The sequence below is a fragment of the Sminthopsis crassicaudata genome, chromosome 6, assembly GCF_048593235.1.
Source record: "Sminthopsis crassicaudata isolate SCR6 chromosome 6, ASM4859323v1, whole genome shotgun sequence".
Taxonomy (NCBI): domain Eukaryota; kingdom Metazoa; phylum Chordata; class Mammalia; order Dasyuromorphia; family Dasyuridae; genus Sminthopsis; species Sminthopsis crassicaudata.
In genome coordinates, this window is record NC_133622.1 from 221,693,575 (window position 1) to 221,721,154 (window position 27,580).

The 27,580-nt window shown below is 39.5% G+C and overlaps 1 long non-coding RNA gene across 2 annotated transcripts; it reads left to right on the forward strand.

Annotated features, from left to right (window-relative positions):
• The first annotated feature begins 56 nt into the window (after positions 1 to 56).
• On the forward strand, positions 57 to 16,449 carry LOC141547636 (uncharacterized). 2 transcript variants are annotated; one of them, XR_012483564.1, is made up of 3 exons: positions 57 to 244; positions 7,346 to 7,584; positions 16,294 to 16,449. It is a non-coding gene; the product is annotated as an uncharacterized LOC141547636 (long non-coding RNA). The 2 variants fall into 2 exon arrangements; XR_012483563.1 differs by lacking the exon at positions 57 to 244 and adding an exon at positions 5,353 to 5,730.
• The last annotated feature ends 11,131 nt before the right edge of the window (positions 16,450 to 27,580 follow it).

Here is a 27,580-nt window from a genome sequence, read left to right on the forward strand (position 1 = left end):
GCTGCTCCCCGGGGCAACCTGAGCGCGGGGAGGGGAGGAGAGAGCCAGCCGGGGGCGGGGTGGGGTGGACTTGGGGGAGGATCTCAAACAGAGAAGGCCTCCGCCCCCCGCCCCCAACCCCAAACACCTCTCGGGGTCAACTGTCCCGTGGGACAGCTCCCCGGCCTCCCCGCCCCCAAGCTTGCGCTCCCCCTCTAAGATTTTGCGGGTTTCGGGGTCTCCAGACAGAGGGGGGGCACTCCAGGTAAGCCGTAAGTGTTTATGCAGAGACCGGACCGAGCGGCGATGGAGAGGTTGTCAGGAAGGCCGTGGGGCGGGGGAGAGGGGTCAGTTGGAGGGAGGCGGGACTTGGGGGAACTTCTCGGGTTTGGGAGGAGTGTGGGACGCTCGTGCACTTGCTCCCGATTCTGGTTCCTGCTACGGAGCCACAGAGGTGGACAGGGGCGCGTTAGCTTGGGGTTTAAGGGCAGGAGACACCTTCTGAGGGGGCGGGGGAGGGCGGCGGCCAGAGCACTTCTGAGTTCTCGAGTGGGGGCGGAGGGATGGGCTGTGGGTGAGCGCGGGGGGATGGATTTTGCCTCCCCTAATCTGGCTTGGGGGACGGGCGAGTGGGGAGGAAGCTGATCCCGGGAAGTGAGCGAGCGCCCAGAATGGCGAGAGAGTCTATCCGCATAATAAAGCTGCTTTGTTCCCAAGTTCCTTCTTCGGTGAAAGTGCCTTCCTTGACGGTGGTACCAGCACTTGGGAATGCCCCACACATCAACCCGAGGGCACGAGAAGGAAAACACACGTTCTCCACCCGGGATGTTGGGGGGATTGGTCTCGGCCCTACAGCCTTAGAAGTCAGGAAACCCCCACATAGGTATCTCCCTATCTCTCGTGTCTATGAACGCCGTCCCCACCCCAACGACTACCGACGTCCTACTTTTTCAGGAGAGCCCACCCCCTCCAAATCCTCCATCATTAGTTGCAATCTCGGGCCCGGGAGTCGTGGAACGAGAATGGAAGTCGGGGGGTAGGGGTGGGGATGAATGTTAGTAGGAAGATCCCAAAGGATGTCCCAAGAGAATTCAACCCTGGAGATTCAATACCGTGAGCTCAGAGGCTCAACAGTGTTCTTGGGGCCTAAGAAACATCGTGATGGGGACGGAAAAGGCAGTGTTCCTATCTTCAAGGGTTTACTCCTCTTAATTAAAGCAAAATTCCCCATCCACCCAACCCGTCCTGGGGAATCCTTCTGGATTTCCTGGAGAGAGTGCAGGCAGACTATGCCATAGTCTGCTTTAGGAAAACAGCCCTAAGCAGGGAGCCCGTGCCCCTTCTGCCCCTGCTTTTTCTAAGATTATAGCAAGGCTGTGCCATCTGGATCGCTGGGTGGGGAAATCGCGCAAAGCGCTTTGTTCGATGTCCCCTGGCCTCTCCTTGTGGGACTAGCAGCAACCACCTGCTTTTTCTTTTTTTCTATCCCTTTCTCCCTTTTTTTCTTCTTTCGTTCCTCCCTCCTTTTCCTCCTTTCTTTCCTTTTTTCCTTCCTATCCTTCCTTTCTTTCCTTCTTTCTCTCTCTCTCCTCTCTCTCCTTCTCTCTCTCTCTCTCTCTCTCTCTCTCTCTCTCTCTCTCTCTCTCTCTCTCTCTCTCTCTCTCTCTCTCTCTCTCTCTCTCCTCTTTCTCCTTCTCTCTCTCCTCTCCTCCTTCCTTCCTTCCTTCCTTCCTTCCTTCCTTCCTTCCTTTCTTCCTTCCTTCCTTCCTTCCTTCTTCCTTCCTTCCTTCCTTCCTTCCTTCCTTCCTTCCTTCCTTCCTTCCTTCCTTCCTTCCTTCCTTTCTGTTTTTCTGTCTTTCTTTCTTTTTCAGAGAAATAAATGCAAAGGAAGAGCCCATTTCCCAGTAGAGTGGGCGCTGAATTGTTGAAATTGGGTAAGGTTTTTTTCCTCACTAGCCCAAAGGTAAGAGAGATGCAATTTTACACAGAAATGATTTTTTTTTTTAAATCTCAGCCAATGGCTCCTGGCTGTGGGTCATGAGGAGATGCTCTTACACACGTCCCGAAACAGATCAAGTATTCCCCGAAAAGTGTAGCTCTCTATGTTGTGTTGAATGAATGAATGAGTGGAGCGCACTTCATAGAAACCTTATATTTTCGAAGATTGTGTAAAATCCCCTCTGCAGAGGAGCCTGGGGGAATATTTAAGAAACGACCAACAAATAAAACCCCATATTTCGTAGCACTCGCATTTTGTTTCGGAATACTTGAATCCTTATATGCACAACCCCTGATAGTTGTACATCACTTTCAAAATTGTGCAGCAACCCAGCAGCTTTCCACCTCCTACTCCCATTTAGCTTATTAAAAAATATTTTCGGAGCTCCTATTTCCTCACGCCTAATTCTCACCTTTCAGTTCCTCAGTCCCTCCCTCCTTTCCTCGATCCAAATCTTTTAGATTATTTTGTTTGCTTGTTTTAGTAGAAACGGGTCTCACATCTCATTTCTAGGTTGTTTTGCTCACATTTTTGAAAAAATAGAAAACTCTCCCCTGATTAATAAGTTTCACTCTGCCGGGAAACGCGAGGCCAGACTTTCTAGCCCGATTTCTTTTCTCGGATTTAAGGATCGGTTTGTTCTTTCCTAACCTGGGACCCGACATAGCTAGCAGGATTTTCTGGGGAAACAGGGGAGAGAATCCCGGGATTTCGATTCTAAACGAATCGGGCCTGATTGCTTGGATTATTGGTGCCTTTGTAGGGTCCGTGTTGGGGGAGTGGATTTGGGGCTTCTTTTTCTTTGGTTTTTGTTGCTTTTTACTGGGAAGATTTTGTTGTTTAATTGAGAGTGTAGGCTGCCGGGTTTTCCACTTACAAGGATTTTCTTTGCTTCGAGTGTGAGTGCTAGAGGCGACCCAAATCCTTTGCCGGCCACACTCCCCTCCCCACATACACCTGTTTCCTGGAAGTAATTTAGGGATAAGAGAATTGGGAGCGAATTCTTGTCCCTTCCCCCACTTTGGGACCTCCCTCACCCCAGTCCGACCAGATCCCCAAGGGGAACACTAAAACGAACGAACGAGGTTTCTCTCCCGAGTCCCTTTAGTCTCTCCCTTCCCGTTCATTTTGTCGCCTTGGGGACATTAAGGAAGAGGGTTCTCGGCCCGGACCCGGCTCTATCCGCGTGACCTAAAGCCAGAGTCAAGGCTCCCACAGAGGACGCTCCCAAAGGAGCCTCCTCACCCGCTTCCCGAGCCATGCCGGGAAATGCACCTTCCTTGCACTCAAGAGAGGATGAGGCTGGTGCGAAGTCTCTCTGGCTGGGGTGGAGGTGGGGTAGGGATGGGAAAGAGCGGGGTCGGAGGGGGTGGGGCAGTCTATGGCTGCCTCCTTCCCCCTCCTACTAGGAGCTCCGGGAGAGGGCTGAGGAATCAGGAGCGTCCAGGGCTCTGTGAAGGAGAGGAAAGGGGAGTCCCAGCTTGGAGGGAGGAAGGCGACGGACGAACCTCCCTCTCCCTGCTAGATCGCCCCCTCGGGAGCGCAGCCCACTAGTCGCACTCCGTTTCCTTCTCCGAGTAAATCTGGAGTGGGAGACCGCCTCCGTGACCTCCCTCAAAGGCTCCCGGCCTCCCCTGGAGACTCCTCGGCCCAATCCCTCCGCTTTTTTTTTTTTTTTTCTTTTTTTTTTTTTTTTTCCTCCAGGACAGCCTGAGAAAAGAAACCGGAGACAAAAGGGAAACGCACCTTCCCTGCACCCAGAGAGGATGCGGCTGGTGCGAAGTCTCTCCGGCGGGGTGGACTTGGGGGAAGGGACGGGAAAGAGCGGGGTCGGGGAGAAATGAGGCGGGCTTGGGCGGCCCGCCCTCCCCCGCGGCTTCTCTAGGGGCTCCCTGGAGCCGGAGTGGCGACTCTGGCAGGGGGAGGAGGAGGGATGGTTGCAGAGAAAGGGGGCGGCGGGGAGGAGAGGGAGAGGGGAGGGAGGATCCCAGCAAAAAACCCGGGCCAAAGGAGTCTGATACAGCGCTCCTCGGTTCTGGGTGTATACATTTGTGTACTTCTCCGTGCCCACGGTTGTGCTTCACACACACACACACACACACGCACACGCACACGCGCACACACACACACACACACACACACACACACACACACACACACATTATTGTGAGATTCCTGGGTGAGAGGCGGCCGGGCAGTTCCCGCGTCCTCAGCCTCCTGCCTTCCCTCCCCGAGCGCTGTCATCCACATGTAACGGAGCGCGGGCAGGCCGGGTTAGCCTCGCTGCACCAGGGAATAACCCGGCGCTCCTGGAGCGCCCGGGCCCCTCTCCCTCCGTAACCTCCTGAGCCGCGGACAACTGAACAAACACGCAGCGGCCCAGCGATCTGTCAAGAAGCGTGTCCTCATGCCCCGCGAGCTGAAGTCCGTAATAAATAGCGGGCCTGACCTCCCCTTGCCCCTCCTGGAAAGCGCTCGGCGCTCCATCGCTCCTTCGAGGCTAACCGAGCCCCTAGCCGAGAAGGGCAGCCCCGGGGCGGCAGAGCCTGGGCCGCGGTGTGCTGTGGGAGGCTCCGGGCCGCTGCGCCCACCCCCACCCCATCTCCTCTGATAGTGAGGGGACCCGCCCGGGTCAGGCCCGAGCGGACGCTCCGCAGAAATTGTTGCGTTTTGTTTTGTTTTGTTTTGTTAAAGACTTCGAAAATGAGTTTCAAAAGAAAAACAAAACAAACCCGAAAAATGCCGCCCCATAGGCTAGTGCGGGACTGTTCTACGCAGGAACTAATCTCCCCCTTGGGGTGACTGAAGCCCCACCGCCCCCTCCCTGGACACTGCCCGTTGCCCTCGGGCCCTCCCTGCACCCCGGCCCCAGACTGGGGTCCCTGTGAAACGGACAGCCCTAACGGACGCGAGAAATGACGTGGGCGCGAGGGGAGAGGGGCTCCCCGGTGCAAAATCCTCCCTCAGGACTCCCACTGATTCCTTCCCAGGCTACAGCCCATGCCAGCCCGGCTCCCGAACTGCAGCCCTGCCACCGCGAGACGCTCGGGGTCCCCCGGGGAAGCCCTAAATAACAGAATCCGGCAGAATCCGGGCTATTATTTTACCGTAAATCTTGTAAATTCTGGAACTAATTACATAGAGGATATGTCTCAATTTGTTCTGCATTAATGCCACATTGGGAATGGAGTCGGGGCCGTAACCAGAACAGATCCCTCCAGCTCGTGAAATTGATGAACTGAGAGCTGCTTCCAGTCCTGAACGCGCCATCTGGAATTCCAGTCTGAGGTTACAATCAGAACTCCTGACCCCAGATTCAACTTTGCAAAAGAACCAAAAAAACGCACTTATTCTGCACCTGTAAAAAAAAAAAAAGGGGGGGGGGTCCCTCAATCTCCGAATCTTTCTGATCTTATAAAATTCTTTCCAAAGGTGGGGGAGGGGCGTTTTTTTACAGGCACAAGATAATGGAACATCTTTTATAGGCTGGATTTTATCTCCTTCACCTTCCCTCCGACCGGCTGGAGCGAGTTTAATAATGGTCAGCGCCTCTGTGTGTTGGATTTAATTATGGAGGACACTTCCCAAGCAAATGAGCGCGCTAAATATTTGGTCTGCCTCTGAGTCCCCCTTAATTGCAGGAATCTTTCTAGAGCTAAAAACTTCTGGGGTTTGATGGCTGCTTCAGTCTCCCAGAAAGTTCGTCTTTTTTATTTGGGGTCCCAGGCGGTTGAGCCAATTTCTTCCCCTCGGTAAGAACTTGTTGCTTTAATTTTCCTCTTATGTATGGAGACGTTCTAAAGAAAAGGAACCCCAGGGCAGTACAGGGAAACTGGTTAAATTTATTAGTATAATGCTTAGGCAAAATGTGAATATAAATCATCCCGATGGATTAAGCCATAAAATATCCCAGTTCCCCTTGCCAAAATCCCGGTGTATAAAAGTTCATATAAAACAAGGTATCGGTATTATCTTTCATGCTGGATATAGAGGAACTTGTAAATGTATCCAAAAATTTTTCGGGTAGAGACAGGGTTATTAAATGGATCTAAGTATAGCCATTTCAGCATGTGAGGGGAAGAGGAAAAGAGGAATATTTTGCATTTCATGGGAACGATTTATAAATGATTTTTAAAGGCATAGAGAAAGCGATTTTTTGTGGAATTATCACTGAGGAGAGAGAGAGAGACAGAAAGATTGAGAGAGAAACAGAGACAGAAACATAGAGACAGAGACAGAAACAGAGAGAGACAGAGACAGAGACAGTCAGAGAGAGACAGACAGAGAGAGGGACAAAGAAACAGAGACACAGAGAGAGGCAGAGAGACAGTTGCAAATTTATTTTTCAAAGACTAGTTTAATCTCATGAGCAATTTAAACCCAAAATGTAGTGGCACCCGTTCTCCCTGTAGATAACTTAATGATACATTCCTGAACAGACACCTGGATGACTGTCTGTGAATCCGGATATGAATCCAGTCTGCAGTGGAAGGATATGCCTGTGGGTCAGCCAGAGTTGGAAAAGAAGAAAAGAATAGAAAAGATGGGGAGTGAATGAGAAAGGGGATTGGCAGGAGGGGAAGAGTGAGAAGGGAAGGTGTCCTGAGATGTGTCAAAAGAGTTTCTGATTTAAATATCCCCAAGGCTAGGAGGGAGCAAGATAAAACTGATTGCAATGGATGCTTGCACAGTTGATAGCCTTGGGTCTTCCTAATCTTAGCAAAATGACGGAACATTTTTTGCCTTTTGGAAACTATTGTTTCAAAGTCCATTTTTCATGTGTGGGGATAACGCAATTTGTATCTTTCTGGGAGGGGGAGCACAGAAGATAATTTTTTTTTTCAGGAACTAGGTTAAGGAAATTCTCTGAAATCAGAGGATTCAAATACAAAAGATTAAGTATTTGCTATCAGTAAAATATTCTGCTGGTCATTGGAAATACAAAAATTAAAAAGTTAAATTCAACAAGACAGGTGCAACTCTTCCACCCTAGAGTCCTGATACAGATGGCACCTCTCACCTGCTCAAAGCATAGCATTATGTGAAGCTTGACCTTATAGCAAGGTTTTGAAATCTTTTCCCTCACAATCCATGAGGTGCCCTGCCTTCTAGTCTATGGTTGTTTCTGATGGTCACTTCCAAGGATATAGTCCTTGGATTGAAAACAGTTTTCCTGCCTTCAGGTCCAAAAGAGTTCCCTATTTCCTTCCCTGCTGCAGATTTCAAGGGTTTAGGGCAGGATGAGGAAAACCAGCTTTCTCACAGAGTGTATCTCTGCATCATCAACCATCACTGAAGTAAAAGATAAAAACCAATCTTAAGTGATATCTAGACCCTAATGTATTAACTGAATTTCCTGCTTTTCAGGCTGCTATTTGGGTATATCATTGACACAGCACAGTGTAATATCCTTAGGAGAAGGAGTGCCTGGGAACAGGAATCAGGAAGATCTGGATTCAAATCTTGCTTTTGACACTTGCTAGCTGTGTGATCTGGGACAAATCACTTAATCTCTCCAAGCCTCAGTTTCCCCATCTTCCAAATGGACAACATAATACCTATAGCACCTATTACACAGGGTCCTGTTGACCCTCGGATGAGAAAGGGTATGTATGCTTTATAAACTTTAAAAGCATATGAATGTTAACTTTTAGTATTAAATAATAAGAATTCTGACCCTAATCCATATTAAAATGCCAGAATCTGAATCAATGTTGACATCTCTTCAACATAAGGGGCACATGTTAAATATGATTTACTATTTCAGTTGGATCAGGAGACTGGAAAGGTAGACATGGGCTATGGCCCCACACTCTAGCCTTCAAGAAGTTCCTGGACCCATCTAAGGTCACCTGACTGAGTCTTTGTTTTGTGTCCCAGAAACTGCTGGAAAAAAAAAAAAAGAATTTTTAATTAGGACAGATCTGATTTGTTTCTTTAATTTATTTAGTTAATAATATTTTAATACTTTTTAAATGTACATATCATTTCATTCAGAATATATCCCCTTTCCTTCCTTTCTTTAGTGAATCTTGCTTTGTTTAAAAAAATTTTTTAAATATTTCTATCAACTATCTGACAGCATATGAAGCATTCCACACCCATAATCCCCTACTTTCCCAATGATATGGGAGAAGCCTATTTCCTCATTTCTTCCCTTTCTTTTTGTCCCCAATTACCAAGTTTTGTTTTTTGTTTTTTTGTTTTTTGTTTTTCTCCTTCCAATTTTCCTCACCCACTGGAGGAAAAATACTGGTAACAAATATGTCTACTTCCCATCTATATCCAACCTTTATAAAAATACTTTATGACGATACTGGTAGGAAACAAACAGTCTTTTCCAAGTCATATTCTTTTTTTTTCCCCCTGAGGCTGGGGTTAAGTGACTTGCCCAGGGTCACACAGCTAGGAAGTGTTAAGTGTCTGAGACCAGATTTGAACTCCCGTCCTCCTGAATTCAAGGCTGGTGCTCTATCCACTGCACCACCTAGCTGCCCCTCAAGTCATATTCAATGATAGGACACATTTTTAGCATTTCACAATGAATTGAAAGATGTAAAATCTCAATGTGATTATTTATTGGTTATGAAAAAGCATCAGATTCAATAGATCAAAATATTACCTTAGCAAGTCTTTTACAATAAAGTATCTCCAATCCCCTACATCAGGATGTTTCAGTATTCTTTAAGGAAACTATAACAACAGAAATAATTCTTTCAATGATTTTCTAATAATAAACATGAGTCAAAGCATAAAATATTAAATATAGAGAGCTCTAGGAGAGAATACAAATGAAAAGAGGCATTTCCTGTGAATGGCAAAGTCTTATGAAGACTCAGGATTTTCTGACATCGTGTTGATTTTGTTAAGCTCCAGAACATTGTGGAATGTCATGAAAGGGGTCTATCTCTAAGCACAAAATAGAAGGTCGGTCTTTCTATTCACACTCGAAAGACCAAAAATGTAAGGAGGAGATTCAAAAACCCTTAACTTCCTTCCAGTGAAAGGCAGCCCTTCACTTTTAAGAGAACTCTTAAGCTTAATATTTGAATATTTTATTTTTCTCAGTTATATGTAAAAACAATTTTAACTAAGTTTAATCATAATTGACTACACAGAAAGTACATGAAATTTACAGCCCTGCTATATAGGAAAAGATAAAATGTAACATCAATGGGAAACAAGTTACAAAAACAACTCCCCCCCAAAAAAAACACATTATGGAAGGGACATGATACAAAGATTTCATGTTTTGTGTTTTTTAAGCTATAGATTCCAATGCAATATTTTCTCTTTTTTTGTCTGGTTTTTTGTTTGTTTTAAAATATTTTTATTTTTAAAGCATATACATAGTTACAATATCAATGTGCAATTCATATATATATGTATATATATATATATATAACCACATTCATCATGTTGCATAAGAAAAATCAGATCACTAAGGGGAAAAAAACAAGAAAGAAAACAAAATGCAAGCAAACAACAACAAATGAAAATATTCTTTTCCACACACTTAGTTCCTACAGTCTTCTTTCTGAGTGCAGATGGCTCTCTTCATCACAAGACCATTGGAACTGGCCTTACTCAGCTCGCTGTTGAAAAGAATCATGTCCATCACAGTTGATCATCTCATAATCTTGTTGCTGTGCACAATGTTCTCTTGGTTTTATTCACTTCACTGAGCATCAGCTCATGCAAGTCTCTCTAGGCCTTTCTGAAATCATCCTGCTGATCGTTCCTTTTAGAACAATAATATTCCATTACATTGATGAAGTATTTTCATTAAGGTAAATTAAAACTATTTTTTAATCCTTAATATGTATTTTTTCTTTTATTAGCAATGGGAGAAAGTGAGTCCTGGTGCATCTCCTCTGAGATTATTTCCAAAGTTATTCTGCATCTAGCTTGCCTGTACATTTTCATTAGCATGTTGCCTCCATTGCATGTTGTACCTATTAGGTTGTGAGCTTCTTGAGGGCAGGGACTGTTTTTTCACCTTTCTTTGTATCCCCATTATTCCCATTAGGAAAGGGAAAAAGATACTTGGAATAACTGCAATGATGTAAGAAATAGAAAATATCAATAAAAATTATTAAAGACAAAAAAACCATTTCCCATTATTATTTGACTATGGATGCTTGTGCAATTCCTCATAGAGAACTTTGTCCTTAGCCTATGGGCAGCAAAATAAACCTCCTGGATCCAGATCAAGGCAGCATTTGTAACTGTGAATGCCTGTAGCTTCTCACTCTAGAAATTCCATCACATTCATTTGAAATCTTAAAGGTGTCTGTTTAAGTTTGTGAAAATTGACATCTTCCTCCTCCCTCTCAAAAAAAATCCATCAGATAAGGAATAAGACATATGAAAACTTTAAGATTTATGAGTTGTTTTTATTTACATCATCTTATGTCAATAACTCATAACAATGGAGTATTATTGGTGTCCCCATTTTACAGAAAGAACAATTGATTCTCTAAGCATCTCACAAGTGCTTAGATACTACCTTCGCTCAGTCTCTTCTCACCTGGGCCACTGCAGAAGCCTCATAATTTATCTCTCTACTTAAACATCTCTCCATTACAATTTATCCTCTATACTACTGACAAAATGATGTCCCTATAGCATGTGAATGACCACATTGCTCCACTGCTCACAAATCTTCAGTAACTTCTTATTGCCCCTAGGAGAAAATACACTCATCTGGGTATGGCTACAACGTACCTATCTAGATTTATTTCATGTTGTTCCCCTGGACATAGTTTAAAAACTGAAAATAAAAATAGTCCCTAGGATTTGTAAAGTATATTTTTTGTGTCAAATGATTCCTTCAGGTCAGAATTCTATCTCTCACTTCTATGGATTTACACATGTAGCCTGACTCTTGCAAGTGCCTTGTAAAGACATTATGACTCTGTGGATTTAGGGAGATGTGAACTACTGATGATCTGATAGACCTCTAAGAGAAAAAAAGCAGAGGAAAGAGAGAGGGCTAAGAGAAGAATTGGACTTTAGTTAATGAACAGGAAACCCATGAAATCCAAACATGTGGGGACAGCCAACAGCCCCAATAAGTCTATGATTTTCAGCATCTACACCCCCAGAGAGGACCCTCCAGTGAGTCTCCTAAGTTATACTGGGTCACAAAACCCCTTAACACATGTACTCTATCACTTAACCCAGTATTTTTCTTCTCATTACTATTTTTGCTTGTCTGGTTTCATAAAAAGTTGCTTTGTCATCAGAGATGAGCAAAGAAACTAAACCGGTCAAGATAAAACTGACTTTTAATCTCTAAGTCTTGATGGAACTATCTGCCTCCCATAATATAAAGGGAAAGTAGCTTTTATTCTGACTCCCCCCAAAAAATTATATCTCTGAAGTGTTTTCCTTGTTGGCCCTCCTCATCCCTGCTTCCTTGCTTCCATACCTTCTTCTTCCAAGTCTCAGCTAAATTCTACCTGCTACAAGAAGCCTTTCCTGATCCCCCTTAATGATAATACCTTCTCTCCATCCATTGTCTCCAATTTATCCTCTATGTATCTTATTTGTATGTAATTGTTCGCATGTCATTTCCTCTATTAGATGGTAAACTCTTTGAGACCGGGGATTCTTTTGTCTATTTATCCTCAGTGTTTGACACAGGATCTGCTTAATTATTGCTAATTAACTGACTGAGTGACCCTAAACTTCAAATATCTGATTGCAATAAATAGAGCTAATTCCAGCCCAATACCTTCTCTTGAAGATAGAAGATCAAAGAAGAAATGGATCGACTAGCCACAAAAGTCCTACTACCTCAAAGATGTAAATCTGGTCTCGGTGAGATATGGAACAAAGCATTTCAGATCTACCTATAAATCCCTGCTGCATTTAGTCCTTCTGTTACAAAGGCCACTGTTATACAGAGACACAGAAAAAGCAATCCAACAGACACACTGACTTCCCCCATTTCTAGGATGCACTCCTTCCTCTTTTCTGCTCCTTACACTCTCTAAATTTTTCACAAATCAACTCAATGGCTAACTCTTCTGGGAAGTCTTTCCTGATTCCCATAAATGTTATTCTATTACCTCCTCTAATTACCTTATGTTTAATTATCTATATAGATATCATATTCCATCCCCAGTGGAATTGAAGTTCTTTGAGAGGACTTATTTTTGTTCCTCCAAAGTACATAACCCAGTACTGCTAAATAGTTGTTGTTGTTGTTGAGTCACTTCAATCATATCTGAGTCTTAGTGAACCTATTTGGGATTTTCTTGGTGAAGATACTCAAATGGTTTGACATTTCCTTCTCCAGCCCATTTTACAAAGTAAAAACTGAGGCAAACAGGAATGACTTGCCCAGGGCCACACAGCTAGTAAGTGTCTAAAGCCAGATTTGAATTCAAGAAGGCACTTCCTGATCCCAAGCCCAATGCAAGATCCACTGTGTCACCATGCTAAATAGTAGTTGTATAATAGATATTTGTTGAATTTCAAGAGATGAAATAAGAAAGAGATGGGAAGGAATGAGTATTTATATAATGTCTCCTCTGTGCCAAGCACTTTATAAATATTATCTCACTTGATTCTCATTACAATCCTTGGAGGTAAGTGCTATTCTCACCTCCATCTTACAGTTGAGGAAACTGAGGCACACATAAGTTTAAGTGACTTGCCCAAGATCCCACAGCTAGTAAGTATCTAAGGCTGGATCTGAACTCTTGTCTTCCTGACTCTTGACTCAACACCGCATCTATTGAAATATTGTGCTCAAACCTGGGTTCCATAATTTAGGGTCAACTGGGTAGCATAGTAGATGCAATACCAATTATGGTACTAATTTTGTTTCTTTTTAAAGTTTTGCATTTTGAATGGGAGGAGGGTGGCAAAGAGAGAGGCAGAAAATTTGAAATCAAGAGTGAAAATAAAATTTAAATAAATAAATTTTCAATTTTATGTAATTAAAAATTATTCATTTCATCCCAAATGATGTTCTTCATCATTAACCCTTATTTAATCAAGAACTCCTCCTCCATACATAATTGTGAAGGGTATCTCCTTACCTGCTACAATTTGTTTAGGATAGAAAGAGGAATAGAAACTGGCCTATGATTTCATTGGTATAGAGAACTCTCCAGGAAAGAAAAGTTTCTCTCCCAATCCAGATTAAAGGGTTGCATGACTTGCCCAGGCTCATTTAACCTGTATTGTCAATTAGGAACTTGAAGCTCTATCTTCTTGGCTTCAAAACCAGCCCTCTATTTTCTCTCATACTTCATAGGAAAATGTTCTTATTCTAACTCTCTCATTCTTAGTTTTTAAGGTATGTCATTTTATATCTAGATCATATCTCTATTTGGAAATTGTTGTGGTATATGCTATGAGATGTCGAAATCTAATTTCTACCAGATTACTTTTCAATTTTCTCAAAAGTTATGTTCACAGTTTCTCAATTACTCATATTGTCCCTTTCTTGGATTTTTTTCAGATCTTAAGAAATTTGGGGTTTTTTATTACCATTAAGTTTACAAAAAAAACCCAACAAAAATAACAAAAACCATTAGAATTATACTATGCTGAGTATTTTTTTTAACAATACACCAACAACAGGGCATCTGGAGGACTTCTAATTTAATTTATTATTCTTGTTAATTAAATGTTATCTATAATTTTTTCTGAAGGAAGGAATTTTAAAAAAAGTTTCTTGCCTTCTATTTCTCAATGCCTTGAGGCAAAGCCCACATTGGTCAACCAAAGTTACAGCTCTGTTTCTAACTCTTGGTCAGTCCAATGTTCTTTCCACTACTCCAGGCTGAAAGCTGGACTCTGAGCACATGTCCAAAGAATTTTCCATTTCCTCTTTGAAAACTGCCAATGTCTTACCAAACTCTTACTATTTTGGTATGCCTTTAAAAAAAAATAACTTCTCCTCCACAACAACAAAAAAAGCAGAATAAATTTTTCTAAGCTGACCTTATTCGTCTCTCATTTGTCTTTAGAGGGGACCATTTTCATTTTCCTTTCTCTTCACAGCTTCTCCTTGCTGACTCAACTCGGACTGTCAGAGCTGGTAACTTTGGACTTATTTTTTTTCCAAATAAGTTAGGGATTGTTTTCAGCAAATGATGAGGAAAAGCAGTTTGGTTTGACCCTCTTTCTGGAATTGCCCCATGGCATTTATTAATAGCTCTGTAAACAGACTTATGCACAGTATCATCTTGCTGCTTTCGATACTACCAAGTTTATGAGAAGTTGCCTAGAAAAAACAAGATAAAGTCTCCAGAAATCTGATGCTGGTCAATCGTCCATTAATTCCAGCTTTCATAAATCACAGGCAAATGAACCGTCCATTGTGATCACTGTTCCAGATCTAAGAGGTGGTTTTTTTTTCCCTCTTCCTCCTTTCATAGACTCTTAGAAAGCCCAAGTTATGTATCTACTGATAGAAAGGCTAATAATTACAAATTTCCCAAGAGATCACAAATATGAACTTTAATCAGCCAGGCTAGGGAAATAGTCATGGTATTTTTGATTCCTCCAAAGATTAGCAAAAGAATGTATGTTATATTTGATTCTAAATTTAGGAAGAAAACTGGTCCTCCATCAGAGTACCACCCTAGTGATGGAGCAAATGTAAAGTCTACCATCTTGCTTATTCTCAGGCATATTCTATTATAAAGAGACACCCTGGTCAAGAGGAACTAGATTCTAAAATTCAACTCTTCATTATCTATGTCACAAACTATAAGCAAATCACTTAACTCTATATGCTTGATTTTTCACATCTGTGACATAAGGATAACAGTTGTTTGTAAGGTTCAAATGAAAAAATATAGGTATAAAATTTGTCATATACTCTGGATACTTAAAAATGCTATATAAATGTCATATTACAGCTTCTTCTTAATATATTTAAATAGCACCTTTCATTTATACATTCTACAAATATTTATAAGGGTACAGATTATGTTTAAGATCCTGTCTTAGGTACTGTGGAAAATACAAAAAATATACTGTCCCTGAATAAAATTTTTTTGGAATCTGTATCCTCAATGCACACTACAGTTTTTAGGTGTTTGTTGAATGATGATCTATGCTCACATAAAAAGTGACATTTATGCAACATGTTAAAGATTTTACATGAATTTCATACTTTATTTTTGAACTCAGATCTTTGTGATTCCAAAGCCAACTGGCCTTCACCATTCAACATTGTCTGTCATGGTACCAGGTGGAGCAAGGAAGGGGGAATAGGGCATCCTTTGAGTCACTAAGTTTAGAGAAGGAAGAGTTAACTTCAGCTGGGAGTGGGGGGTGTGGGGCAATCTTCATGAAGAAAGTAGCAACCAAACTGAGCCTTGAAAGATACACAGGGAAGGTGTTATGGGCAAGTGGAATATTATGAGCAAAGGTGAAGAGGCAAGAAAACCTAAGCAACATCTGGTGATGAGTAAACCAGTTTGGCTAGAATGGAAAACTCATGTATAGCGCACTGAAAGAGAAGCCTGAAGAGTATCTCCAAATTTAGCGCAAAGTTCTGATAAGCTATACCTAAAAGGTTGGTTGTTTTTTTTTTTTCAAAACTATTCCTGAGTTCCTGTTTACAAATAACATTGGGCTTAATACATCAAGACCCAAAATATCGCAGAGTCTCTTGAATAAGAATAATAATCAAATCAATTCAAGAAGCATTTATTGAGTGATTATCGTGTGCCAGCCACTGTTAAGAAATTCAAATAGAAAAATATTTCTTTACTTAAAAAAAGAGAGAGACAGTCACTATACTTAAGGAATTCACATTATAAAGGAGGAGGGTAAATAACACATGAGAGGAAAGTAGAAACAGGGTACTCATGATGGGTATAGTGGGAAAAGTTCACAGAGTCAGGAATGACTCACAGAGATGAATAAAGGAGTGAACATGGCTGATCCGCACAATCACAACATGGAGATCCTTGGAGCAACTGACAAATCAAGGGAAGAAATTACTGGAGCAGAGTGATCTTCCAGGGTGAGAAGGCTGTTGTGATATGATGGAGAAAGAAGCCCAGTGAATGAGGAATAGAGCAAGGGAGGGATGGGTTGGAAAGGCTTGCTTAAATATCCATTGATGGGAGAAGAAACCAGTTGGATAATGAATGCCTGTGTCCAGGTGGTTTTATGGCATCGTATGGGCAATTTATTGAGTTTGCCCACCTAGATATCTAGTTAGCATATTTAGTCCCCATCTTAGCTCATGTAATCACAGAAAGAAAGGAATAGATAACAGAGATCACAAAGCATTAACGTGTTAATAACTTATCTAATTTCTGTTGTCCCTTTAGGAAGAGTGATGGCATGAACTTGATGGAATCAGAAGGGACATCTTGCCATTAATTGTGTTGTGCTTCAATTCACCAGCCAAGAGAGTTCCCTTCTATCTGTGTGTGTATGTGTGTATGTATATATGTATATATATGTACATATTTATGTGTGTATAAACAAAATCTATTATCCATATATCTATATCTATAGACATAAAGATATGTTGGTTTCATATTGTAAATGATCAATGAGGTGGTAGAGTAGATTAAATTGCCCTTGAGCAATCGCAAAACTGTTTTAAGGACCCCAAGTTTCTCCCCAAAACAAAAACTCATTTTAAATATATATATATATATATATATATATATATATATATAGAGAGAGAGAGAGAGAGAGAGAGAGAGAGAGAAATATATATATATATATATATATATATATGTATGTGTATATATATATATATATAATTATCAAAGTAAAGTGCATTGTTATGGAAGAAATATAAGCAAGAAAAAGAAATGTCAATTAGACAACTGAGGTGTTCTATTGGTATCCGGCAAAATCAGGATTAAGCAAAGAAGGTTCTCAGTATGTTGGGAAGAGCCCTCTAAAGGGAACTTATGGGAAGACATGAGTAAGTATCCCTCTCCACTCCAGAAAGGTAAGATACAGATATATTGCAATCTGCATCTTTAGTGGGATTACCCACATGATGAGATTCCACTTGGAATTTGAATACCAGAAGGTTCTGAGATTGAAGACAACATGAACAGATCATCCAGTAAGTTCCTTGAGATCAAGAATCATTTAAAATTTTTTCTTGAATTTCCCCAACCCAGCTCCTTTACCCAAGGTGTGACTTGAATAAATCATATGTTTGATAAACATTTAATGATTAGATGAGTAAAAACAACAAACTTCTGAATAATTGGGCATATATTTTTCTACTTCTCTCCAATTTTCTTCACTCATGTCTTAATAGTTTTTTGTGGCCCATATTTATGTAATCATTAAATAAAAAATGATTTCTCAATTTATATCAGTATCATCATCACAATAAATCATAAGTTCCTTGAACCTTTTAAAATCAAACTTTGTATCTCTTCTTGTGTATGCTATGTGTATTGTAAATGCTTGGTTATTCTTGATTGTCCTTTTGTTGTTTTTTAATATTACTGCCAAGACTGAACAATTTCCATAATGAGGGCAGCTAGATGGAATAGTGAATAGGGTGCTAGAACCAGAGCTAAGAAGACTTGAGTTCAAATCCAGGCTGCAGATACTTATTAACACTTATTAACTGTGTGACTGTAGGCAAGTTATTTAATTTCTGTTTGCCTCAGTTTCCTCAACTAAAAAATGGGAGAAATAAGAGCATCAACTTTTCTGGATTGTGTGAGGATCAAATGAAATAATAATTGTAAAGTGCTTACAGTACCTGGCACATGTTAAGTGCCATATAAATTTTAACTATTAATATTAATGAATGGAACAATCTAATAACCTCCATTATAATTCTTTATTGTTTTTAATTTCATGACTAGACATGCACTTTAAATATCAATAAAATTGATTGAGTATATTTCACAAGTATTCACATTACAAATAAATGAAATTCTACAAATGAAATGTCCCTGATGACTTATCAAGTATTCCCAGTTCTCCCTTTAACCTTCTGCTCATTTATCCCAATGAATGTGTAACAGGACACAGCTGGGCAGCTATGTACACTGATAAATAGGAATTCCCATGGTTTATCCACTTGAGCTCCTGGAGAACTGTGAGATTATATTTAAAAAGTTACTCTCTATCCCATCCTAAGAAAGGCAGGAGGGTGAAAAAGATCTAGAGTTAAGTCCATAAAATGGGGCTCCAGAGACAGATGGGAAAACTAGATTTGTTTTTCAGTAGCACCTCATCACAACATTTAATATTCCACATTATATACAATGCTTTATTTCAGTCACACCTCAATTGAATTTCCAGATTTCGTTTTGTTACAATAACAAATAATGTTGTTGTAAATGGAATCTGTAGTTTCTTTCTTAGTCTCTGTCTCTGTATGTCTCTCTGTCTCTGCCTCTCTCTTCCTCGTAATCAAATACCATGGTTTGATGGATGCTGCTCCAGATAAACTTTCTTTTTGATCATGGAGATTAAAAAATGTTTTATTGATGCCCCTTTTTTAGACTTATAATTTATGACCCAGGGGTGTCCAAAATCCCTGGAGTCCTACAGATCATTTGTGGTCTAAGGGAGGATGGTCTAAGGAAGTCATTTTTCTTTTTTCCTTGTTGATTCCATCGAGAGTTTACTCCAGTAAAATTTCCAAATGTAGCTTGAGTCTCGGTTTTCACAAACATGGATAAAAGGGATCTCTAGCTTTAACACAATACAATGAAGGTACTAGATGCATATGGGTAGGAATGATAGAAAATACTAAAAGTGAAGCATAGTTGATATAACATATAAACAAATACTGAAAACACATAAAATTTGCAAAATAGCCCATGTTTCCCTTGCAAATAAACTGAACTTCAGTGGCCATGAGAGAAACTCTTCTGTTACAATGAAATCTCTTTATCCTTCATTCTTACATGGTGAATTCAAGATTTGTAATGCCTCCCAGTGGTTTAGACTCCCCCTGGAAGGCGAAACTATTTTTAGTTTGTTGAATTGGCAAACCACTTCTCACCAGACCTACATTGTAATCATTCACTATAATAATAGGGATAGTGAGGTTGGTAACAAGTTTAATCTCTTGTTCTCCAATTCATGGCGTGTTGACCATTGCTATTCTTTTTTCACTTAATATTATTTTATTTTTTCAATTACATGTAAAGATAGTTTTCAACATTTATTTCTGAAGGATTCTGAGTCTCAAATTTTTCTCCCTTTCTCTCTTCTCTCCTCCCTCCATAAGACAGTAAGCAATCTAATATAGATTATATGTGTATAATTTATATTAAGCATATTTCCACATTATCCATATTGTGAAAGAAGAATCAGGATAAAGGGAGGAAATCATGAGAAAGAAAAAAAGGCAAAAAAAACTCCAGTGAAAATAGCATATTTCACTCTGCCTTCAGACTCCGTAGTTCTTTCCCTGGGTATAGATAGCATTTTCCATTTTGAGTTTTTTGGAATTTTCTTGGATCATTATATTGTTAAGAATAGCTAATTCTATCATAGCTGATCATTATATTATATAATATTGCTGTTACCGTGTACAATGTTCTCCTGGTTCTGCTCATTCCCCTCAGTATCAAGTCATTTAAGTCATTCCAAATTTTTCTGAAATCCTCATTATTTGGTATAGAACAATAGTATTCCATCATATTCATATATCACAAGTGGTTCAACCATTCCCCAGTTGATGAGTATCCCCTCAATTTCAAATTCATTCATTGCCACCGCAAAAGGAATTACTATAAATATTTTTGTACATGTGGGTCCTTTTCCCTTTTTTATGATCTCTTTGGGATACAGATCCAGTAGTGGTATTACTGGATCAAAGGGGATACAAGTTTTATAGCTCTTTGGGCATAGTTCCAAATTGCTCTCCAGAAAACTATTACTACTCTTACCGGGACCATATGGGACCCTCTTTCTCTGAAAAATAAACCACATCAGGAACTCCTCTTCTCTCTCTGGAAGGATTGCTTTCAAGGTAATCTCTAAGGCAGATAATGCTCAAGAAATACCTCTTTTTTCAAAATGCCTATACAGTCTATAGGGGGGGGGGGTTAGATTCAGAAACACTGACCAAGATCCTTTGGAACAATAGAAAGAACATGGATTCTAACACAAAAGCATCAGGTTCAAATCCCTCCACTGATTCTTAATATCTTTGTGACCTTAGACAAGTCATGTAATTTCAGTGGGCCTTGGTTTCTTCATGATTATAAAATAGATTGAAGAAAATGTTCTCTAGAGCTTTGTAATCTTAGATCTATAATCACATTAACTCCTTCAGTTGAGAAAGCAAGCACACTATCATTATCTTGGCTGCCACTATCTCTTGGGATAAGAATATACCCTTTTAGGAAGTTTTCTCTCAAATCACATGGGCAAACTCATCTGTGTTGTCCATGCATTTCTGCCCTACCCCAAGGCACTATGAACTCTTTCATCTTTTTGCCCCCTCCTTCCCTCATACCCACTCTACACTGTACTTTGGAAGACAGGTATAAGGGGAAAAGCAATAGTGCATCCCTCTGGTACCAGCCAATTATCCTGAGGTAGCCCCAGTCTTTGAATTCAACCAGGAATCACCTCCAGACTCCCAACAAGGTGCTTCTGGGTACACATATACAGAAGTAGTATACCTAAGGAGGAGATTTATGGTTGACAAATTGGAAAGACTTCTTTTATCAATTTCCCCATGTACAAAATCCATTGTTGCCTCCAGGGAAACCTCAGAACTTTCCCTTGTAACAGAGAAACGCCATCATAAAAAATCATCACAGTGACTACGAACATGAGACAACCTCATTACATCCCATACCTGTGATCCACTACTTCACTGAAGCAAAAAGGAATATTTGGGGCTTCTTCATCTATCATCTGAAAGTGGCATTGATCATTGCCTCTAACTTGAATTCTGATGTCTTTTAATGTTTTATTGACATTATTTTAGTCATTGTCTCTATTTTTTTCTTGGTTCTTTTCTTTATTCTGCATCATTTTGCCACTAGTCCTTCTGATATTTCTCTGAATTCTCTAAATACTTGTCTATTTTTTAGTTATATAATATTCCATAGCATTTATAAGCCATAGTTTTCTCAACAATTTCTAATTGATGGGTTCATGCTTTGCTTCTGGTTTTTTGTTGTCTTTTTTTTCCTACCATAAATCCTCCCATGAATATTTTAGTTCAGATGGAACATTTCATCTTAAATCTAATCCAGTCAGGCATGAATTTATTAATTTGCTTGTTAATAGACCAAGTATTGTACTAGTAACTGAACCTATATTATATATATATATATATATATATATAAATATATATGTGTGTATGTGTATGTGTGTATACATATATATGTAATATATATATATTTATATATGTAATATATATTTGTATATGAGTTTTATGTATATATATATATACTCATATAAATACTCATGTTCTATCTCCATTCCCATAGAATATATATATATATGTATATATATTCTATGGGAATGGAGATAGAACATGAGTATTTTTCCTGTCTTTCTGTCTCCTTAAAGCACATTCTAATTCTGGAGCTCTTGATCGGACTAGAAACTCTAGAAATGAGGTATATACTCCACTAGCCCCTGAGCTGCACTCATATATGTCATTAGCTGAAGGTTCATCCTTTCAAAAGAAGCTCCACTTCCTATGCATTTTCTTTTTTTCAGTATTTTTTTCCTGGGGGGAAATGGGGAAAGGAGGTAATCAGGGTTAAGTGATTTACCCAGGCTCCACTATGCCATCTAGCTATCTGTCTTATGCATTCTCATCTATTGTCTCCCAGATCTAGAATTCTCTCACTCCTCCACTTCCTGTGAATTTTCTTTTTTTTAAAGTGTTTTTTTTTTGGGGGGGGAGAGGTAATCAGGGTTAAATGATTTCCAAGCCTGGAATTCTCTTTCTTGTTTTCTCCACTTCCTGACTTCTCTTGGTTCCTTCCAAGACCTGAATAAAACCTCACATACTTTAAGAAGCTTTTTCCTATGCCCCCTTAATGCTAACACCTTCCTTCTGTTGATTAATCCCAATTTATACTTTATAAAGCTTGTCTGTTCCTAGTTGTTTGCATGTTTTCCCAGCAGACTTAGCTCTTTGGGAAAAACAACTATCTTTTGCTTTTCTTTGCATTTCCAGTGCCATCCCTAGTACTTAGCACAGTGTTAGGCACATGGTGAGCATTTAATAAATGTTTATTGACTGACTCATCATGCCAAGATATTTCTTAAAGGAAATGAAAGGTACTTCTGTCATCCAATTCGGCTTTCTCATTAGCACATCCAATTGGAAAGATTATTGGATCCTCCTTTTTTGATGATTTATAAACAAATTAGCATGAACTTTAGCTGCCTGCCAACATATATGCACTACCAGGAAATCTGAGATCTTGAGAAATGACTCAAGTTTTCTCACAGTCCAATAATTTCTGCTCAAGGACCAAATAAATATCACCAGCTATTCCGGATACCTGACATATTTATTGCAACATCCCCTCTGAGCCTTTCCCAGCTTGAAGTGTTCTCACACGTTATGGGTTTTTTTTCCCCCAAATTGTGTTATGACAGAAGTTACAGAAAATGTAGGCTAGAGAAACAAGTTGTTATCTATTGGAGAGGACAGAACCTACATTAACGGAGATGGCTCATCCATTCAGAGACTTCTAAAGCCAATGTGCTCCAGTGGGTGTGATAAATCCCCAGGATCTGAATCCCAGATTTTGCAGTTGGACATCTAAGTCAGCATGAACAGTTTAGCCATGTTCCAAATGAACACAATGTATTATTATTGGATAAGCAGGAACATCTGTTCCGTCAATTGTGTTATGTTCCCTTAAAGACAAGGGATTCTCTAAACACAGATCTAATTACCTCAATCTCTGAGGACTCAGGAAGAGGGTACTCAGTACCCCCTGAGGAATTGGTTATCAGATCACCATCTTAAAGAATGACTTTCTTATTCAGGGCTTAGATCTAGAGGAATCCTATCCAATAAGTTCCTCACGAAGATGCCAAAAGAAGAATCATTTGGAATCAAACAACTTTACTAAAAACAAACAAAACACCATTCTCTTTTTTATTATATTGTATACTACTTAATAATTGCCTGCTCCCAATAGAATCTTTGTTTTTACTGAATCAATAACTTTTTTTTAATTAAAGCTTTTTATTTTTCAAAACATATACATGGATAATTCTGTGACATTAACCCTTACAAAACCTTGAGTTCCAATTCCCCCCCTTTCTCCCATCCCTTCCCTTAGATGGCAAGTAGTCCAATATATGTTAAATGTGGTAGAAATATATGTTAAATCCAACATATGCATACAAATTTATACAATTATTTTGCTGCACAAGAAAAATCAAATCAGGTCAGAAAAAATGAGAAAGAAAATAAAATGTGAGCAAACAATAACAAAAAGAGTGAAAATGCCATGTTGTGAACCACACAGTTCCCATGGTCCTCTCTCTGGGTGTTGTTGGCTCTCTTCAACACAAAATCATTGAAAATGGTCTGAATCACCTCACTGTTGAAGAGAGCCACGTCCATCAGAATTGATCATCATATAATCTTGTTGTTGCCGTGTACAATGATCTCCTGTTTTCCTTATTTCACTTAGCATCAGTTCATGTAAGTCTCTCCAATCTTCTCTGAAATCATCCTGCTGATCATTTCTTACAGAACAATAATAATCAATAAGTTAAGCAAACCAACAAATTAATCACATGTGAAAATGTATGCCTCTTTCTGTCCCTGTGGACCACCACCTCTCTGCTAAGAAGCCAGAGGCATGTTTCACAGGCTCCAAGATGACTATGGATAACAAGCAGCTTCAAAGTTCTAAACCCTTCCACAGTTGTTTGTCTTTGTATTATTGTGGTCCTCTGATTCCAGAGGACCAATGATAAAGCATCTTCTTTAATCAAATCTTCTTTAAATCAAATAGCATAACAAGACACACATTTTTGGATATGGCTAATATGGGAATAGGTTATAGTTTTACCTAACTATATTTATCTGTTATGAAGGTTTTCTTTTTCTTTTTTTCTTTCTTAGTAAGGCACTTGAGGTTAAATGACTTGCCCAGGTTCACACAGGAAATAAGTGTTAAGTGTCTGAGGCTAGATTTGCTCCTCCTGACTACAGGGCCAAAATTCTATCAACTTCACCATTAATTGCCCTGATTTTCTTTTTCCAATAGAAATAAATGTGGATGTGGTAAAGAGAAAAAAAAGATGATTAATTGAATTTTTAATTATAAAAATTTAAAAGAAAAATTTATTGTAGTCATTAACAACATGGTAGTTTTCAAGAAATAGTATCAACAAAGCCTAGCTTCTCAAACAAAATTGAGATTCTTTAAATAATTCTTGTGAGAGAAGAGATTTTTTTTACTAAGTGTATTTATTCTGCTCTCCTGAATTTTCCAAATTTAACTTGACCTTCTTAGTAACAACTTTGTTTTGTTGAGTCTTTTCAGGACTGTCTGATTCTTTGTGACCCCTTTTGGGGTTTTCTTGACAAAGTTGCTGGAGTGATTTATTTGCTTCTCCAGCTTTTTTCTTAAAGATGAGGAAACTGAGGCAAACAGGGTAAAGGGACTTATCCAAGGCCACACAGTTAATAAATGTCAGAGCAAATACTCCATAAATGTACAGCAAATACTCCATATTTCCAGACTGCAGGCATTTTCTCTGGCTGTCCCCTATGCCTGAAATTCTCCCCTTCTTATCTCTGCCTCCTGACTTTCCTAATTTCCTCAAGCCCCAGCTACAGTCCTACCTTCTTCAAGAAGCCTTTTCTGATCCCCTGAAATGAATTCCCTGATTAATTCCCATTTACCTTGTATACAGTTTTTTTGTACATAGATCTTTGTACATTGGTTATCTTCCCCATTAGACTGTGAGATTCTTTTTTTTTTTACTTAATAATTTTTTATTATATATATATATTTTTATAATATCCCTTGTATTCATTTTTCCAAATTATCCCCCCCTCCCTCTATTCCCTCCCCCCGATGACAGGCAATCCCATACATTTTACATGTGTTACAATATAGTCTAGATACAATACATGTGTGTGAATATCATTTTCTTGTTGCACAATAAACATTAGAATCCGAAGGTACATGTAACCTGGGCAGACAGATATTAGTGCTAACAATTTACATTCACTTCCCAGTGTTTCTTCTCTGGGTGTAGCTACCTCTGTCCATCATTGATCAACTGGAAGTGAGTTGGTTTTTCTTTATGTTGAAGATATCCACTTCCATCAGAATACATCCTCATACAGTATTGTTGTTGAAGTGTACAGTGATCTTCTGGTTCTGCTCATTTCACTCAGCATCAGTTGATTTAAGTCTCTCCAGGCCTCTCTGTATTCCTCCTGCTGGTCATTTCTTACAGAGCAATAATATTCCATAACCTTCATATACCATAATTTACCCAACCATTCTCCAACTGATGGACATCCATTCATCTTCCAGTTTCTAGCTACAACAAAAAGAGCTGCCACAAACATTTTGGCACATATATTAGACTGTGAGATTCTTGAAAGCAGGGGTTATATTTCATCTTTCTTTATATTCCCAACACTTGGTATAGTAGTAGTAGTATATGGGAGGTGCTTAATATATATATATGCATATATATAAATATATAATATAATAAATATAAATTATTAATAAATATTTATTGACTACAATAACTGATTGACTACAAGGGAACGAGAGAAAATATTTTCTCATTTTTCTTTGTTAAGACTGGACGCCGAAACAACTTCCCTATAACAGTTGGGGGGGCACTACCATTCTCCCAGTCATTGGGGCTCCCAACCAATTCACTCTTATTCCCTCCATATCCAATCAGTTGCCAAGCCCTGCCATTTATACCTTTGTAACATCTTTCATCTGCACCTCCTAACATTGCTATCACCCATGTTTAGATCTCATTCCTAAACTATTGCAATAACCTGCTGAATGGTCTTCCCTGCCCAAGTGTCTTCCCACTCTAGTCCAGCCTCAATTTTTCTAAAGCACATGACTGTGTCACTCTACTATTATTCAATAAACTCCAATGGCTCTCCATCACCTCCGGAACCAAATATCAAACCCTCTGTTTGGTGTTCAAACCTTTTATGATCTGACTTCTTTCTACCTTTCCAGTCTTCCTATACCTTATTCCCCTCCACTTTTCAATCTAGAGACATGGGATCTCCCTGATCTTCCTTGAACAAGATTTTCCATCTCTTGACTTGGGCATTTCCATTGGCTCTCCTCCAAGCGTCAAACTCTTTCCTAATCTCCACTTTCTAGATTCCTTAGATTCCTTGGTATCTTTGAAATTTCAGCTCAAGTTTCACCTTCTGCAAGAAGCTTTCTCAGCCTTCCCTAGTGCCATCCCTCTGTGATTATCTCCGATTTGACCCCGTCTATATCTTCTTTGTACATAGCTGTTTTCATTCCGTCTCCCCATTAAACTATAAAACACTTCAAAATGGGGACTTCTTTGCCTTCCATTGTACTCTCAGAGAAGAGCACAATGCTGGTATATGATAGGTGTTTAATAAATGCTTGTTGCTTTGACTGGGAAGTGATTTGTTTTTAATAATTTTGTAACATTCTTTCCAATTATTTTATGGTTATAACTCTTTCCATTTACATTATTATAGTCGTGTCTATTGTTTTCTTATCTCTTCCTACTTCATCTTTCATCAGTCCATGTAAATCTTTGCATACCTCTGTGTTTATCATATACAAAATTTCTTACCACACAGAAGTATTCCCTTATGTTCATGTACTACAGTTGGTTTAGTCACCTCCCCAATTGACTGGTATTTATTTTGTTTTCAGTGATTTGTGGGTTTTTTTTTTGTTTTTTTGTTTTTTGTTTTGTTTTGTTTTTTGTTTTTTTTTTTTTTGCTACAACAAAAAGTTTTGCTATAAATATAAAGCTTAAACCCCAGTGAGAGTTTAGAATGCCCTATATTTTTGCGTATATGGAGTTTTTCTTCATTATCACTGGCTTTTTGGGAGTATATATCTAGCAGTGATATCTCTAGACCTTTGAATATGGACATTTTAGCCATTTTTTTTTGCTTATAATTGCCATTTCTTCGCCCATCACGAGGGAGGGAAAGGACATTAGTATTATTATCCCCATTTTGCAGATAAGGGAACTCAGATTCTAAGAAGTTGTTGACTTGCCCCAATCTCACATCAAGTAATTGTTAAAAGCGGAATTTAAACCTGGCTTCTGACCCCCAACACTCTTTCTGCAACATCACTCTCAGAGTTCTAAAAATTAAGTAATCACCTACGTGCTTCATGGAGGACATGATGGGGGGGAAGATAATTTTGAAAACTATTAATTTTTAACAACCAGAAAATGAACAACGACCATAGAAATTTGAGCTAGGAGGGACTTTCTCGCTCATATAAAACAACCCTCTGCTTTTAAAGATGAGGAAACTGCAACCTAAAGAGACAAAGGGATGTCTCTAGGGTCACAAAGATAGGGAGTAGATGGGACATGAGTCAAACTTGACTCCATTGCTCTTTCCACCAAAGATGAATGGGACTTTTATGGTGGGTTTTATCTTTG